General features: G+C 51.9%; 3 long non-coding RNA genes and 3 other non-coding genes across 9 annotated transcripts; 3 read left to right on the top strand and 3 right to left on the bottom strand.

Annotated features, from left to right (window-relative positions):
- Positions 1–981: 981 nt before the first annotated feature.
- On the top strand, positions 982–3,204 carry LOC147574378 (uncharacterized). The gene is made up of 2 exons (XR_015243732.1): positions 982–1,386; positions 2,488–3,204. It is a non-coding gene; the product is annotated as an uncharacterized LOC147574378 (long non-coding RNA).
- A 162-nt stretch (positions 3,205–3,366) lies between these two features.
- LOC112854231 (U2 spliceosomal RNA) lies at positions 3,367–3,556 on the top strand. Its single transcript, XR_003222961.2, has one exon. It is a non-coding gene; the product is annotated as a U2 spliceosomal RNA (small nuclear RNA).
- A 954-nt stretch (positions 3,557–4,510) lies between these two features.
- LOC112854227 (U2 spliceosomal RNA) lies at positions 4,511–4,701 on the bottom strand. The gene has a single exon (XR_003222958.1). It is a non-coding gene; the product is annotated as a U2 spliceosomal RNA (small nuclear RNA).
- LOC112854184 (uncharacterized) lies at positions 4,514–17,365 on the bottom strand. Of its 4 annotated transcripts, none has more exons than XR_015244182.1 (3): positions 16,858–17,365; positions 8,753–8,874; positions 4,514–5,581 (listed from the first exon to the last, which is right to left on the bottom strand). It is a non-coding gene; the product is annotated as an uncharacterized LOC112854184 (long non-coding RNA). The 4 variants fall into 4 exon arrangements; XR_015244183.1 differs by lacking the exon at positions 16,858–17,365 and adding an exon at positions 10,975–11,178; XR_003222952.2 differs by lacking the exon at positions 16,858–17,365 and adding an exon at positions 10,820–10,953.
- LOC147574377 (uncharacterized) lies at positions 5,575–8,672 on the top strand. Its single transcript, XR_015244185.1, has 2 exons — positions 5,575–7,524; positions 7,614–8,672. It is a non-coding gene; the product is annotated as an uncharacterized LOC147574377 (long non-coding RNA).
- LOC112854228 (U2 spliceosomal RNA) lies at positions 10,425–10,615 on the bottom strand. The gene has a single exon (XR_003222959.1). It is a non-coding gene; the product is annotated as a U2 spliceosomal RNA (small nuclear RNA).
- Positions 17,366–17,593: the final 228 nt, after the last annotated feature.

Raw genomic sequence — 17,593 nt, 5'->3', positions numbered from 1 at the left:
CAAATTCTCGGTGACATTCAACAAAAGCAAAATTCAGACTGCCAGGATAGTGTCTCCCATCTGCTTGTGTACCTTCTGGAAAGATGATTAGCTACTTTGTTTTTAATTGCAACAAGGCAGGGAGAAAACTGAGGGATGGTGGGTGCCACTCTGGTGAGGTGTTTCACTGCCGCCTCACCGCTCTGAGGGATTCCGTTTCCTTAGCCTTGTAGATTTCTCCGTCCTAGTTGGGGATCGAGGAATAACTTCAGGCAAAAATACCCCAGGATGATGAAATAGCAAATTGTTTCGTTGTTTTGAGATTACAGGGAGAATAAGATTGCTAAGACCCCGCGATGTGTCTTCGGTTTGGAGACAGAGAGAAAAGCAGCCGCAGAAGCTGGCCTGACACTCACAGCTAGGCTGTGGGGGGTCTCCCGTGGAACGTAAACAGTTTCACACAACAGTGGCGGCAATCTGAAAAATAAAACAGCCAGTTATTTTACTAGCAAAAAACCTATTTTGCTAGCTATTCGGGAATAGCAGAGGAATTGCGATCACGGACCTGCAGGCTATGGTGAACCGCAGACAAGTCCCGAAGAGGCAAAAGGAAGGTCAGCCTTTGTTTACGTTTTAGGAGGAAGCTGGGGAGGCTTGTTTTGAGCCACGGTTCCCTGGAGAAGAACAGGAGTTTGAGGTCCTGGCGGCTGCTCATTAGCTGCAAGCGGGGGTTAGTGCCTTGTTGGCTGGGGTGCAACAAGGGCTCTTCCTTCTTTTTCTTAAAGGCAGGAGATAAGCTTCCTATGTGAAAGGGGTCTCCCTTGTCAGAATAAATGTTTGTCTTCCTTCTTCCCGCTAAGGTTAGGCAGGCTGCAAGGAGTGGCACATGCTTGAGAGCTCCCCTTTCCAGTGCTTCCCGACTCCATTTTAGCTGAGCTCTCCTTTATTTATTTCTTTCTGTCTTTTTTTTTTTTAACGTTTATTTATTTATTTTTGAGATAGAGACAGACCGTGAATGGGGGAGGGTCAGAAAGAGAGGGAGACACACAATCTGAAACAGGCCCCAGGCTCTGAGCTGTCAGCACAGAGCCTGACGCGGGGCTCGAACTCACGGAGTGTGAGATCATGACCTGAGCTGAAGTCGGACGCCCAACCGACTGAGCCACCCAGGCGCCCCTCCTTTATTTATTTTCAACATCAACAGATTAAGGTCACTCTGTGACCCGTGATGAATCAAGACAGAAACAAGGCCACTCCGTAGTCGCCTCCGAACTGAGACAAGAAAAAAGAAGAATATTGTCCAAACAACAAAACTGACCAAACACCCCCTATCCTAGCTAATATGAGTAACTGCTGCTACTTTCCCAGTCGCAGTTTTGGCCTCGCTCTATTCTTCCTTTCTTCTAGGTAAGATGTATTCAGCTACCCAATCACTGAGTTACCCCCACTGCCTGAGGTCATCTGTAGGAGAGTGTGTGTGTGTGTGTGTTGTCTGGAGGGGGCGAATCTTTGTCCTTCTCCCCTTCAAGGTTCTTGGGGGTGGTGGGAAGGGGAGGATGGCTGGGGCTTTGTAGCAAAAGACACATTAAAAGAGAAAAAGAAACAGAAGTGTATTAGTGTACGTATCTCATATATACACAGGAGAAAGTCAGGGATGAATAACCCGATGGGGTGGCTGGAACTTGGGCTTACATAGCCGCTTAAAACAAAACAAACAGGGGCGCCTGCGTGACTCAGTCGGTTAAGTGTCTGACCCATGGTTTCTGCTCAGGTCATGGTCTCATGGTTCATGAGATCGAGCCTGGAGTCGGGCTCTGCACTGGCCGACAGCACAGAGCCTCCTGGGGATTCTCTCTCTCTCTCTCTCTCTCTCTCTCTCTCTCTCTCTCTCCCCCCCCTCCTTTGCCCCGCCTCCTGCGTGTGTGTGCTCTCTCTCTCCGTCTCTCTCTCTCTCTCTGAAAATAAAATATACAAATAAAGAATCTTTGAAAAACAAAACAAACAGAAACAAAAAAATAATAAATTTTCAGAAAAGTGACAAAAAGTAAAAGGGCTTTGAGTTTCTAGGCTGGCCAACTGTGGGATGGTAACTATATGGGGGAAATAGTGGAAGATAAGGGCTGGGCAGTAAAATTTGTTAGGTAGAGTCTCTGGTGCCAGTCTCTGGGCTGATAAGGATCCAGGGTTGTCCGTAATTAACTCCTGTATACCTTTATGTCCTGATTTTAGGCAAATCGGGGGAGGGAAGAGTTTTTTCCCCCTGTTTGAGCTCAAAATAATCCTTACGCCAAAGTGGCATATTGGCGGGCGGCGGGGGAGGGGGGCAATTCCGCCACCCTTCGCATCCCATTCAAAGGAAGGCCTCGCTCACTTAAACCTTCCCCAAGCCCCCTAATGCAAGCCTACATCCTGTATATAATGAGCCATTCCTGACACCCTCTCACTGAGGCGCCCCGCGGGTTCCTTCTCACTTTGCAGCAAGCGGTAACCCAACCCTTTTCATTACAGGTGTGTTCCTGGTGGTCTTTGGCTGGATGGCGTTGACAAGTTATTAAGAGGGTCCACCGATGGACCCATATGGGAACTGCGACATGGAATGCGTTTTATTCTAACAAGCAAAGTCCCCCCCCCCCCCGTTGGAAGGCCTATAACGAGAATACAAGTCATGAAATACCGCTATTTACAAATAGAACTGCTCAAAAGAGAAAACTAGAAAAAAAAGAGAAAAGGTTGTTGATCTCATAACTCCCAGAGCAAGACAACTTAGTAAAAGGGTAGAGGGATGGATATATATGTATCTGCATCTGTGTCGGTGTATGTATGTACAGTACACAACAGATCCATGATGTTATGTGGTGGGTGCTCACGGTAGAAATCTTTCAACGTTGCTGTACGTGCGAAAAGAAATTTAAGAAGAAAAAAAACGCTGCCAAGAAAAACCTCACAGAGCTATTTGTCTCGTTCTGGGCTTTCTCAAGGAAATGAGACTTGAGGCAGCTTTCCCGCTACAGGCGCGTTTCCCTTTCAAGGCGAGAGAGAGAGGGAGAGAGAGAGAGAGAGAGGGAGAGACAGAGAATGAGAGAGAGCGCGAGCGCGCGCGAGCCGGCGCTGACGGCAGGAAACCAGGAAACGGCGCGTGTGTGGGCGGGACATGCAAATTAAAGTGGCTGTTTCTCTCGCGAGCTATGGGAGCAAAACAATAAAAAGCGTGAAAGCCCCGAACAAGTTAAGCGATCTGATAAACTGAGTATGTCTTAGGAGTTGTGACGATGACACACTGTCCAGTCTAAGGAAAGAGGGTGAGCCTTCGTTTGAGGGTGACTTTTCTCACCGTGACCCAAAAGAGGAGTGAGAGGGAGGTGTCGATGCGCTGGGGAGGACGTGGTTATCGCTTCTCGGCCTTTTGGCTAAGATCAAGTGTAGTATCTGTTCTTATCAGTTTAATATCTGATACGTCCTCTATCCGAGGACAATATATTAAATGGATTTTGGAGCCGGGAGATGGAATAGGGGCTTGCTCCGTCCACTCCGCGCATCGACCTGGTATTGCAGTACTTCCAGGAACGGTGCACCTCCCCTTGGGAGGAAACACTCGAGTGTCTCAAAAGTCAGTTTGTCCTGAATCTACTCTCTAGGTACCACTCACCGTTTCTTTGCTTTTTTGTGCTGCTTGACCTATTTTATCAATTTATCCTATTTGCGTCTCTTTGCGGTGGATACAACCCTCCTTCGAAATGCTGGGGGCGCGTCGCTCTGGTTCTAGTTTTAATCCCAATTGGCCTTGAGGCTATCATATCTGACTCACCTACATCCACCTTCTGTCACTTCCTGTTCCTGAGTATTCTTTCAGGCTTCCTCCCAAGAGGTTCTGCTCTTTCGGACTTTCTTGACCTTGCAATGCTTGCTGAGGTTTCCTTATGGTCCTCTATATATAACAGGTGGGACCTTCAAATTTCCTTTGGCGTATAGGGAGGGGCTTTGAGGGAAATTTAACAATGTAGAGGGACCCCTCGGTTAAAGTGCATCTGATAACTTGGCTCAGGGAATTCGGCTTGGGAGTCAATTCTTCCCCCTCTCCACCCACGCAACGAATTGTGAGCGCACCCACCATTAGAAGGTAGACAGAAGGAGGAAATCTCAATCTTTAGAGCAACTTGTAGAGATTCATTGCAATTTTCATATCCTCCACTTTATGAATATTCGCTAAGAGAAGTTCACTTGAGTCAAAACACCACAAAAGTTGGAAGGTCAGATAAGCACAAGTCCTCAAGGTAGCATAATGCAGGTAAATCTCAGAAACGAGTTAAACTCGGTGATATAAAGAAATAGAAGCGGTTGAGGATTTTACTAAGACATCTCTCTCCCACTCGCTCCCCGAACCAAAAACCACTCTGAAGAACTTCAACACGCTACGCCGCAAATTGCTGCGAGGAAAAGTAAAACGAGCGGACAGAAGCAGGTAGCTGCAACCGGAACAGTAAAAAAGACCACAGAAACTGATTTTTGAGACACTCGAGTGTTTCCTCCCAAGGGGAGGTGCACCGTTCCTGGAAGTACTGCAATACCAGGTCGATGCGCGGAGTGGACGGAGCAAGCCCCTATTCCATCTCCCGGCTCCAAAAATCCATTTAATATATTGTCCTCGGATAGAGGACGTATCAGATATTAAACTGATAAGAACAGATACTACACTTGATCTTAGCCAAAAGGCCGAGAAGCGATAACCACGTCCTCCCCAGCGCATCGACACCCTCCCTCTCACTCCTCTTTTGGGTCACGGTGAGAAAAGTCACCCTCAAACGAAGGCTCACCCTCTTTCCTTAGACTGGACAGTGTGTCATCGTCACAACTCCTAAGACATACTCAGTTTATCAGATCGCTTAACTTGTTCGGGGCTTTCACGCTTTTTATTGTTTTGCTCCCATAGCTCGCGAGAGAAACAGCCACTTTAATTTGCATGTCCCGCCCACACACGCGCCGTTTCCTGGTTTCCTGCCGTCAGCGCCGGCTCGCGCGCGCTCGCGCTCTCTCTCATTCTCTGTCTCTCCCTCTCTCTCTCTCTCTCTCCCTCTCTCTCTCGCCTTGAAAGGGAAACGCGCCTGTAGCGGGAAAGCTGCCTCAAGTCTCATTTCCTTGGAGAAAGCCCAGAACGAGACAAATAGCTCTGTGAGGTTTTTCTTGGCAGCGTTTTTTTCTTCTTAAATTTCTTTTCGCACGTACAGCAACGTTGAAAGATTTCTACCGTGAGCACCCACCACATAACATCATGGATCTGTTGTGTACTGTACATACATACACCGACACAGATGCAGATACATATATATCCATCCCTCTACCCTTTTACTAAGTTGTCTTGCTCTGGGAGTTATGAGATCAACAACCTTTTCTCTTTTTTTTCTAGTTTCTCTTTTGAGCAGTTCTATTTGTAAATAGCGGTATTTCATGACTTGTATTCTCGTTTATAGGCCTTCCAACGGGGGGGGGGGGGACTTTGCTTGTTAGAATAAAACGCATTCCATGTCGCAGTTCCCATATGGGTCCATCGGTGGACCCTCTTAATAACTTGTCAACGCCATCCAGCCAAAGACCACCAGGAACACACCTGTAATGAAAAGGGTTGGGTTACCGCTTGCTGCAAAGTGAGAAGGAACCCGCGGGGCGCCTCAGTGAGAGGGTGTCAGGAATGGCTCATTATATACAGGATGTAGGCTTGCATTAGGGGGCTTGGGGAAGGTTTAAGTGAGCGAGGCCTTCCTTTGAATGGGATGCGAAGGGTGGCGGAATTGCCCCCCTCCCCCGCCGCCCGCCAATATGCCACTTTGGCGTAAGGATTATTTTGAGCTCAAACAGGGGGAAAAAACTCTTCCCTCCCCCGATTTGCCTAAAATCAGGACATAAAGGTATACAGGAGTTAATTACGGACAACCCTGGATCCTTATCAGCCCAGAGACTGGCACCAGAGACTCTACCTAACAAATTTTACTGCCCAGCCCTTATCTTCCACTATTTCCCCATATAGTTACCATCCCACAGTTGGCCAGCCTAGAAACTCAAAGCCCTTTTACTTTTTGTCACTTTTCTGAAAATTTATTATTTTTTTGTTTCTGTTTGTTTTGTTTTTCAAAGATTCTTTATTTGTATATTTTATTTTCAGAGAGAGAGAGAGAGACGGAGAGAGAGAGCACACACACGCAGGAGGCGGGGCAAAGGAGGGGGGGAGAGAGAGAGAGAGAGAGAGAGAGAGAGAGAGAGAGAGAGAATCCCCAGGAGGCTCTGTGCTGTCGGCCAGTGCAGAGCCCGACTCCAGGCTCGATCTCATGAACCATGAGACCATGACCTGAGCAGAAACCATGGGTCAGACACTTAACCGACTGAGTCACGCAGGCGCCCCTGTTTGTTTTGTTTTAAGCGGCTATGTAAGCCCAAGTTCCAGCCACCCCATCGGGTTATTCATCCCTGACTTTCTCCTGTGTATATATGAGATACGTACACTAATACACTTCTGTTTCTTTTTCTCTTTTTAATGTGTCTTTTGCTACAAAGCCCCAGCCATCCTCCCCTTCCCACCACCCCCAAGAACCTTGAAGGGGAGAAGGACAAAGATTCGCCCCCTCCAGACAACACACACACACACACACTCTCCTACAGATGACCTCAGGCAGTGGGGGTAACTCAGTGATTGGGTAGCTGAATACATCTTACCTAGAAGAAAGGAAGAATAGAGCGAGGCCAAAACTGCGACTGGGAAAGTAGCAGCAGTTACTCATATTAGCTAGGATAGGGGGTGTTTGGTCAGTTTTGTTGTTTGGACAATATTCTTCTTTTTTCTTGTCTCAGTTCGGAGGCGACTACGGAGTGGCCTTGTTTCTGTCTTGATTCATCACGGGTCACAGAGTGACCTTAATCTGTTGATGTTGAAAATAAATAAAGGAGGGGCGCCTGGGTGGCTCAGTCGGTTGGGCGTCCGACTTCAGCTCAGGTCATGATCTCACACTCCGTGAGTTCGAGCCCCGCGTCAGGCTCTGTGCTGACAGCTCAGAGCCTGGGGCCTGTTTCAGATTGTGTGTCTCCCTCTCTTTCTGACCCTCCCCCATTCACGGTCTGTCTCTATCTCAAAAATAAATAAATAAACGTTAAAAAAAAAAAAAGACAGAAAGAAAATAAATAAAGGAGAGCTCAGCTAAAATGGAGTCGGGAAGCACTGGAAAGGGGAGCTCTCAAGCATGTGCCACTCCTTGCAGCCTGCCTAACCTTAGCGGGAAGAAGGAAGACAAACATTTATTCTGACAAGGGAGACCCCTTTCACATAGGAAGCTTATCTCCTGCCTTTAAGAAAAAGAAGGAAGAGCCCTTGTTGCACCCCAGCCAACAAGGCACTAACCCCCGCTTGCAGCTAATGAGCAGCCGCCAGGACCTCAAACTCCTGTTCTTCTCCAGGGAACCGTGGCTCAAAACAAGCCTCCCCAGCTTCCTCCTAAAACGTAAACAAAGGCTGACCTTCCTTTTGCCTCTTCGGACTTGTCTGCGGTTCACCATAGCCTGCAGGTCCGTGATCGCAATTCCTCTGCTATTCCCGAATAGCTAGCAAAATAGGTTTTTTTGCTAGTAAAATAACTGGCTGTTTTATTTTTCAGATTGCCGCCACTGTTGTGTGAAACTGTTTACGTTCCACGGGAGACCCCCCACAGCCTAGCTGTGAGTGTCAGGCCAGCTTCTGCGGCTGCTTTTCTCTCTGTCTCCAAACCGAAGACACATCGCGGGGTCTTAGCAATCTTATTCTCCCTGTAATCTCAAAACAACGAAACAATTTGCTATTTCATCATCCTGGGGGTATTTTTGCCTGAAGTTATTCCTCGATCCCCAACTAGGACGGAGAAATCTACAAGGCTAAGGAAACGGAATCCCTCAGAGCGGTGAGGCGGCAGTGAAACACCTCACCAGAGTGGCACCCACCATCCCTCAGTTTTCTCCCTGCCTTGTTGCAATTAAAAACAAAGTAGCTAATCATCTTTCCAGAAGGTACACAAGCAGATGGGAGACACTATCCTGGCAGTCTGAATTTTGCTTTTGTTGAATGTCACCGAGAATTTGGAAATTTTCACCTTTCCACCCATAATATGGGCAAAGAAGAGAACTCTGACACGATTAGATGAATGATTAGACTCTGACTAGACGAACCGGAAGATGAAAGCAAAGGACTGGTCTCTAATGAGGAGGGTGAAAGGGATCAACAGGAGTGAAATCTCCGACCGCACGTCTTCAAATGACAATATCCTAGATGAATTTTCTCAGACGCCAGACTCTGCAGGTCAACAGAATTGCAAGCCACCGAGGGTTAAAAACATAAAAAATAAAAATGAAAACAAACCTTCGACCGTTGGGTTTTGACCGTGCAAGTGAAAGGGCGGGCCTACGCCGGCCAACTCCATCTTGTTCTGTGTCCTTCACCTTGACCACACCTCCTCCCCTTGAGTAACCCCCCCCCCCCCACCTGCCTAACAGGACTCGGACCCTTCCCCAGCCAATCGGCTGAGGCCATAGCCATTACCTCACCAACTGCCCCTAGGCCCCAATAAAACCTTTGTCCTTTTGAAACTCGCTCTCTCTCCCTGGTATCTCACCGCTGCGTCGCTGCAGGTAGGGGATTGAGCTCGAGCTAGCTCGAATAAAGGCTCTTTTGCTTTTACATCGGACTCGGCTCCCTGGCGGTCTTTGGGGATCACGAATTCTGGGCATAACACAAGAAGAACCAGAAGTAGTGATAAGGCCGAACCTGTTGGAGATGTATTGGAAATACTGGAGAAGCACTATTTCACAGGCCGGGTAGGACAGCCAATGAGCAGTCCGTTGCATTTGGAGGATGTCGCCGGATTCGGATATTTAGACCTTCAAAACCTGGAAAGTATGAAGTATAAGAATGTGAGTTTTGTTGTGTTTAATTAAACTCGTGTCAATTTTAAATAAAGCAGTTTCCCACAGTGCTTGTTAAAAAATTTTTACATTTATTTACTTCTGATAGAGACAGGGCACAAGTGGGGGAAGGGCAGAGAGAGAGAGAGAGAGAGAGAGAGAGAGAGAGAGAGAAAGAGACGGAGAATCTGAACTGAAGCGGGCTCCAGCTCTGAGCTGTCAGCACAGAGCCCGACGCGGGGCTCGAACTCACAAACCAAGAGATCATGACCTGAGCCAAAGTCAGACGCTTAACCGACTGAGCCACCCAGGTGCCCCCTCCCCCAATGCTTTTATTTTTCCTTCTCCTGAAAGGGCCTCTTGGAGCCTGGGTAACAAATGTGTTGAGGTCTATCTAGTTTTCTCCCCGGCACACTGAGAGTTTAGGTGAGCCAGATCGGCCCGGTGCTATGGTTTTCGCCGGCTACAGTCAGTGGCACAGGTGGCACCAAGAACGTGTCAAGGACCTGAGGGTATGTGCAAGGAAATGAATCCAGGTCAATAGGGAGGCAAGGACATTGAGGGATCCGGGGTAGGGGTGGGGTGTAGGTGTGAAGGAACAGAGAAGTGTCAGGTGTCAAAGGGCAGAGGAAGGGTAGAAGGCGATGGGAGAATGTGATGCTGGATGGGGACACGGTTAGAGCAATTGGGAATGACAAAATCTAGCGGGCCGACGAGGGGGGATAGATTTAGCCGCGGTGGAGAAACTGAGAGGCCAGGCGGGGTGTTCGGAAGGAATCGCCCGTGTGACTGTTGAAACTCACCAGGAATGACAGAAGTGTCTCAGAGAGAGACAGCCAGGAGCTAAACCTTCAAAGGCGAAATGAGCTGCAGCTAGCTGGACAGAAAGCACAAGGACTGGCAAGGCGGCGGGGCGGGGGGGCGGCGCGTGTACAACATAAACGGCCGGGCGCGGGTAGGAGGGCAAAGCTCTTTGAGAGGTAAAGTGGAGCAAGACTCCCGGGAACGAGAAATGGAAGGTTTAGAAGAGCTGGCCACCACCGGGAACCAGACTACGCACGAGTGCAAACTTCCGGAGAAAGGTAGAAGAAATCGGAAAACGGCAGCGGAAAGCGGTTGAAGAAAAAAAAGGCTGCACCCGGGAGCGAAACCGGAACAGGGAAGCGGGGGGAATGGAACGAAAAAAGACCGGCAGAGAGTGAGGGAGAAAAAAAAAAAAAAAAAAAAAAAAAAAAAAAAGCGCCTGAGAGGAGGAACATGAAAAAGGGAGAGCAGAAAAAGCCTAGCGCGCTGAACTTAGCCAGGCGGAAACAATGACCCTCACAAGCATTCCGGCCCCAGCGCACCAAGCCTGCCGCCAAAACAAGACCACGACTAGAAGAAGAAAAAAAAAAAAAAAAAAAAAGGAAAAAAAAAGGCGCGACGGACGAACAGAACACACCCGTATCCGCCGGGGCTAGGACGAAAAAAGAAAAACAAACACAGCTCCGCAAACCAAGCACCATCTACTGCTTTTAGAAACCCACTGAAAGGAAGGGAGGTGCACCGTTCCCGGAAGTACTGCAATACCGGGTCGATGCGCGGAGTGGACGGAGCAAGCCCCTATTCCATCTCCCGGCTCCAAAAATCCATTTAATATATTGTCCTCGGATAGAGGACGTATCAGATATTAAACTGATAAGAACAGATACTACACTTGATCTTAGCCAAAAGGCCGAGAAGCGATACCGGCCCGCCCCTCCCTCTCCAGTACCGTTCTCCCATCATCCATATTCAACTCATGGTGACAACCCTAACGCTCACTCCTTTTCTGATATCCTTTGCGACATCGACAGGACCATCGATAATCACTAGAATACTTTTGTGCGCATTTTTTTCGTTCTCACATTCTGAAGGGGAAATCCCGTATCCCTGGTTGGCCCGTCCTTACCGCGCCGCCGCACAGCCATTTCTAATCTGCATGATGCCCCGCCTTTTGTTCCCTGAGGAGGCGCGGCCGCCGCGGCCCGACTCCACCCTCCCGACCGCCTCTGCGCGCCGCGAGCCCAAACCCAACTGGGGGCCCACCTCCCGGCGTGCACACACCTGGCGCAAAGACCCGGGAGGAGGGGCGGCTGGCGGGGACTGCGAAGGGACAGCCAACACGGCTGCAGATCCCGGGGCTTCCGGGAGCCCGTGAAGGCAAGACCTTGCTTTTGGCCGCTGCTCTGCCCGCCCCGCCCCGCCCCGCACACTCAACCACCGTTCAGTGAATGACATCCTGCCTCCTACACTCCCAGCCAGTGCGACGCGCTGACGGCTCTTCAGCAGCACGCCCACCCTCCACCCCCACCCCCGGCTCGCGTCCGCGTCCTTCGGGCCGTCTTCCGCCCCAGAGTCCCAGCCCCAGGCTGGTTCCCTCGCGAGAAGGGGATGTCCTCCTGGATTACTCTCATTGGGATGGAACAGTTCCCGTCGCCGATCAATAACTTGGCGTTTCCGTCTCCTCGGCGTGATTCACTCCCGCGGAGTTTGCTCAGATACACACGCACGGACCCAAGTGCCTGCAAAGTGCGCTCGGTGGACGCCAGTCGTATGCCCTTGTGTCCTCGCCGTGAGTGCGGTGTGGTCACGGTCCTGCCACTCTTGCCGCAAGGGGGCCTTGAATTTCGGGGGAGCAGGGACGGTGACTGCAGGAGCACGGCGGACGTTCTCAGGCAGCGCCTGCTGCTCCAGTCCCGCCAGCAACTCCGCGTGGCATCAAAGTGGGGATTGCTTGGGGGGGGTGGGGGGGGGGCAGGGGAGCGGGGGGGGGGCGGGGGGCAGGGGAGCAGGGGGAGGGGCCGATCTTACAGGTGATAATGGTACCTCAGCATGGTTTTGACTTGTACTTCTCTAATCATGGGTAAGAAGATAAGGCTGAGTGTTCTCTCCTGTGTTTGAGAGCCCCGAACTCTCTCTGTTCAGGGACTTCGGCCCTTTTACTTGCTAGGTTAACTGGTCGGGCTTTATCATAAGGGCTTGTATCGGCAATTTACAGTTTAAGGCCCTTTGTATGTAATACAAGCAGTGAGTATTTTCTTCTGTTGGCTATCTGTCTTTTGAGGATTTCATCTCCTTAAGGTTCCACTGAAAGTTATATTTTAGAGGCGCCTGGCTTGCCACTCTTGACCTGGAGGGGTCGTGAGTCCCAGCCCCACGTTTAGGCGTAGACATTATCTAAAACATAGGGGCGCCTGGGTGGCTCAGTCAGTTGAGCCTGGAGCCTCTGACTTCGGCTCAAGTCAGGATCTCAGGTCAGGGTTTGTGGGTTTCAGCCCCACGTCCGGATCTGTGCTGACAGCTCAGAGCCTGGAGTCTGCTTTGGATTCTGTGTCTCCCTCTCTATCTGCCCCCTCCACTGCTCGCGCTCTGTCTCTCTCGCTCTCAAAAATAAACAAATAAATATCACAAACTATTTCTTTTTTTTTTTTTTTTTTTACGTTTATTTATTTTTAGACAGAGAGAGACAGAGCATGGAACGGGGGAGGGTCAGAGAGAGGGAGACACAGAATCTGAAACAGGCTCCAGGCTCTGAGCGGTGAGCACAGAGCCCGACGCGGGGCTCAAACTCAGGGACCGCGAGATCATGACCTGAGCCGAAGTCGGCCGCCTAATGGACTGAGCCACCCAGGCGCCCCCACAAACTATTTCTTAATTTAAAAACCCATTACATTAACAAACAACCTTTAAAAAGTTATTTTTTCTATCATCCTATTCATCATGAAAAAAAATAGCTTTCAGATGTTTTTCAGATGAGGTTATAAAATAATTTCCTAAATCTTCCCTTAGGTCTTTTTCTTCTTTCTCCACAGCTAAATCTTTGAGCCATTTGGTATCTACTCTGCAGTACAGTGCAAAGGAATGTATTTTTCCTTCACAACTTTGAGATGCCACCTTGGATCCTAAACTGTACCGCGTGTACATTTTTGTAACACTCCTCGATCTTTCTTCCTCTCTCTCTCTTTCCTTCTTCTTTTTCTAAATGTTTATTTTTGGGAGAGAGCGCCAGCGGGGGAAGGGCGGGGGGGGGGGGGGGGGGGCGGGCAGAGGCTCCGAAGCAGGCTCTGTGCTGACAGCAGCGAGCCCGATTCGGGGCTCCAACTCACCAACCATGAGATCATGACCTGAGCTGCGAAGTCCCCCTCTCAACCAACTGGGCCACCCATGTGCCCCCTCCCCCCTTTTTAAAGACGTTATCGTTGAGTAATCTCTTCCATGCTCTACCGACTGAGCCAGCCAGGCCGCACCACCCCCCCACCCCCCCCACCCCCCCCACCCCACCCCGCCTTCGATTTTTCTTTATTTTATTTTTTTTTTTAATTTTTTTTTTAACCTTTATTTATTTTTGAGACAGAGGGAGACAGAGCATGAATGGGGGAGGGTCAGAGAGAGGGAGACACAGAATCGGAAACAGGCTCGAAGCTCTGAGCCATCAGCCCAGAGCCCGACGCGGGGCTCGAACTCACGGACCGCGAGATCGTGACCTGGCTGAAGTCGGACGCTTAACCGACTGCGCCACCCAGGCGCCCCCGATTTTTCTTTAAAAAGTAGCAGAACAGGGGTGCCTGGACAGCTCAGTCGGTAGAGCATGAGACTCTTGATCTCAAGGCCATGAGTTCAAGCCCTGCAGGGGACATAGAACTTACTTAAAAAATAAAGTAGCGGAACACATTGACCTAACCACGTTTGATTCTTTGCGTCCACGGGATTGACCCATCCTTTCCATGTGGATGATGGTTGGGCGCCCATCAGACAGAGCCCAACTCCGGGACGTGACTGTGATCCTATTCCTGCCCCCTAGGCATTCATGGTGGGGGTGAGGGGGTGCGTGGTCACTTGTATGGAGAATCCTCCTCAAGAAAATGGATGCCCCATTCGGAAAGCGACAGGCACTACAGAGTGGACGGACCCTCGGACAGAGCAGGAGGTCCAGTGATAAAGCGCTTGTCTTTTTACCCTGGGGAAATGGATCTGCCCAGGAGGACAAAACCACCAGCACTCTGGGCCTCCGGCCATCACCAGCGGTTCCAACTTAAGGAATAGTCATTAATCACCTTCAACTCCACGACCCACCCCACCGGGGCGGTGCTTGGTCCTGGGAAGTAGAGAGAAACCAGACACCGTTCCTGCCTCCTCGCTGCCCCAACCAGGGAGCATCCGGGCCAGGACCAGGATAAGACACCTGCCCAAAAGGCCACAACACCAGGTTCGATGCGGAGGGGACTGTCAGGGATGAACACATGGTTGTGGCCCCCACCTGGCTGTGTGACTCCCTTGAGGCCCAAGGCCTCTCCCGTTTGGCTCTGCGTCCCTATGGGAAGCATGCGATACATATTCAATAAAGGAGAAGGTGGGATGGAACACAAAGCCAGCTGAATCAGGAAGGCCTGCCTGACGTCTTGGCGGGGGGGGGGGGGGTGGGGGTGGCCTAAAGAACAAGTCAGAATGCCCATGCAAGTCAGAATTTCAGGGCACATGAGGGGGGAACCCGGGCATTGCAGTCTGACCAAGAGCGGGGGCAGGGGAGCGACTGGGGAATGAGGGCAGCGGTTTGTATCCCACTGACCTGCCCAGCCACCTTGAAGTTATGATCTGGGCCTCAAAACTGGGGACCCTTGCTTCTGGTGGGCTCCTCCCTATCATCATGCCCCCACCCCCATGTCCCCGTCCTTCACGGACTCATTCATATCTCAAAGTCAGCCAGCAGGTTCAGCTTCTCACAGGAAGCTGCCCGTACCCCACCGGCCGGCCTGGCCCTGCCCCCACTCCACCCACCCCCACCCCACCCCTCACCTCCCACCCCCGCCCCCGCCCCTGCCCTTGCTCAGGCTGGAACCCTCCTTATCACATCAGATCAAGACGGCCATCAGACTCTGATCCAAGGGATGTTTGTTGAGTATCCACCGTGGAAGGCACCGTTTCATGGGCACCGTGCCCGCAGAAGGCGGCTGCCCACCCCCATTTCACAGAGGGGAAAGCAGCTTGCAGCAGGTAATAGAGAGTCTGACTTCCTTTGGATCTTTGACTGCACACAGCTTTTAAGTCTCACCACTCCCTCCTCTCTTCCTGCCCTCCCTCCGGTGGATCTGACAAAAAGCCTTACCCCAGACCCTCCATTCACCACCATAATTAAACACACCAACCCAGGCTCCTTCCTTTGCTCTCAAGCCATTTTTGAATCTGCCCGGGAGCCACCCTGCTCTCCCTGGAAAGCTTCATTATGTGAGCTGTAAACCTTTTCATACCCTCGTGGGTAGCGTCATCAGTCTCCACATCTAAAAGGAAATGCGGGGGGGGGGGGGGGGGGGGGGGCGGGGGCGGTGAAGAGACGGTCCATCTGGTTCCGCAGAGTGGCAGGCACAACGCAGAAGCTACGACGTCGTCCGACCGGCACTTGCTCTCAACATATTCCAATGTGGGTCCAAAGGCCTCCCCACCAGACTGGATGGCCTCCCGTCTGTGCCAAGACCAGGGGATCCGTTATTTCCCCATTGGGTACACTGTTTGCTGAGTGCCTATGGTGTGCTGAAGGCGAAGCCAGTCTGGGACTGTCGTAAAGCGACTGGTGCCTGGATTTGCAGGGGTGCACGGAACGCTTCCATTGTCCTGGGGAATTCACCGTTTCAGAGTAAGCTGACCGGGGGCATCCTCCCAGATGCTCGAAGGAGTGCTTCTGGAGGCACACGGTGCGACGGAAACGCCTGGCGGGCTAGTGGAGGTACCACCAACTTCGGGCCACCGCCCCAGGGACTCCAATTCGATTGCCGATTGCCCTATGGCAGTGGTGGGACAGGAGTAGGATTTAAAGGAAAACCCCAGGAGATTCTGATGTGCCAACCAGGGTGGATAAGCGGCTCCCCATAGATCGATCCGGAAGAAGGAATTTTCCTTCCGTACCAGGGAAGACATTTATTTGTACGTGTGATCGCATTTGCCTGTAATTTGTTCTGGGACGGCTAAGGGGTCCGGCAGAGCGAGTTGAGAGCTTCTTGAAGGCCCCGGGTTTCAGTCCCCTACATTGGAAGTCGAGCCACATGGGCGTGGCCGTGAAGTATTTCTCCCCAAAAGTGTGGGTCACCAGGCCGTGGGCCTGGGCCCACGCCCAGGGACGGGGCATACGAAGAAAAAAAGCACTTCAGAGGCAGCAAACAGGCACGGTCTTGAGCAGAGAAGTAAGAAAGTTTCAGGAGACCGGGGGCGGCGAAGAGGTGGGGAAAGGGGGTCGGCGCGTGTGACCCAGAGAAGAAGCCAGAGGCACGAAAGGGGAACGCGACTCGGCCGCAGAGCCCGATGACCGGAGGCATGGAGGGGGGCTGACCCCAGGCGGCGGACGCCGAGCGGCGGCACGCGCCTGTGCCAGGGGTACTAGAGCCCAGCCTCCGGGCTTCTTTTCCCCCACCCCGGCTAGGAATAATAAGACCATACGGTCTCTGAGCGTTCCCACAAGCGGGGAAACTGCAAGGCTACAACTTCAGGAACCAAAACGCGGGGCGGGGAAGAAGAAACAGCACAGGAAAAAAAAAAAAAAAAAAAAAAGAACAAACGAACAGACAGCAGCAAAAAAACAAGAAAAAAAAAAAGAAAAGAAAGAAAGCAAGCAAGCAGCACAACACACGAGCCGACAAAGAACAAGCACTAGACTCCACCTGTAGTTCGCAACTCCACAGTCCTCCCCGCGCCCGGAGAGCGGCGGCAAGCGCGCACGGTTTCTAGAAATACTGCAATGCCAGACCGATGCGTGAAAAACGACGGAGCGAACCCCTGACCCCCCCCTTACCCAACCCCAGCAAACCCATTTAGAATGCCGTGCTCGACTAGAGAACGTGTCAGATACCGAGCACGAAAAGGACCGCTCCTACACTTGATGGTAGCGAAAAAGGGCGAGAAGCGTTACCGGCCGCTGCCTCCTCCCCGCTACCGCCCTGCGGCCATCCATATTGCACTCACGGTGAGCCAGGTCACGCTCAGTCCACATTCTTGGCTCACTATCCCGTGGTACGCGCCACACGCGGTGCAGTTGCGGTTGCCCCCCGCATTCCTGGTGAATTTTCGCGTCCCTTTCCGCTCCCTCCCGTCCTTCCCTAGCGGAGGACTCGCTAATTTGCGTGTCCCGCCCCACCCTACCCCGGGCGGGGGTGGGGGGGTGGGGGGGCGTGCCACAACGGTCCCGCTCCGCCCCTGGCCCGGCCCGCCGGGTCCCCGGAACCCTTCCCGCCGCGGGCCCAGGGCAGGGCAGAGGGGCTGCGGGAGGGAGCCGTGGGACCGGAGCGGTCCGCGTGCTCCCGAGAAAGCCGCGGGGTAGAACGCCGTGCGTCGGGGAGGGGAGCGTCCGCCCGGGCGCCCCAGGCGGGGCCCCGATCTTGGGCGGGCAGCGAACTGCGGCCGGGGCAGGAACCTGCGAGCGTGACTGTGAGCGGCCTCCGTCCTACTCACCTCCTCGCCAGCCTCCGGTGACTGAGACATCCCGCCTCGCCCCCTGTCCCCCGCCCCCCCGTCCCCGCCCCCCGTCCCCGTCCCCGCCCTCGCCCCGGCGGGCGTCGGTTTCTTTCCTGGGTTAGTTCTTTTTTTTTTTTTTTTTTTTTTAATTTTTTTTTTCAACGTTTATTTATTTTTGGGACAGAGAGAGACCGAGCATGAACGGGGGAGGGGCAGAGAGAGAGGGAGACACAGAATCGGAAACAGG

The sequence above is a fragment of the Puma concolor genome, chromosome E1 (assembly GCF_028749965.1).
Source record: "Puma concolor isolate L17-30 chromosome E1, mPumCon1.1.hap2, whole genome shotgun sequence".
In the NCBI taxonomy this organism is placed as follows: domain Eukaryota; kingdom Metazoa; phylum Chordata; class Mammalia; order Carnivora; family Felidae; genus Puma; species Puma concolor.
This window is presented reverse-complemented; position numbering and strand designations above follow the sequence as displayed.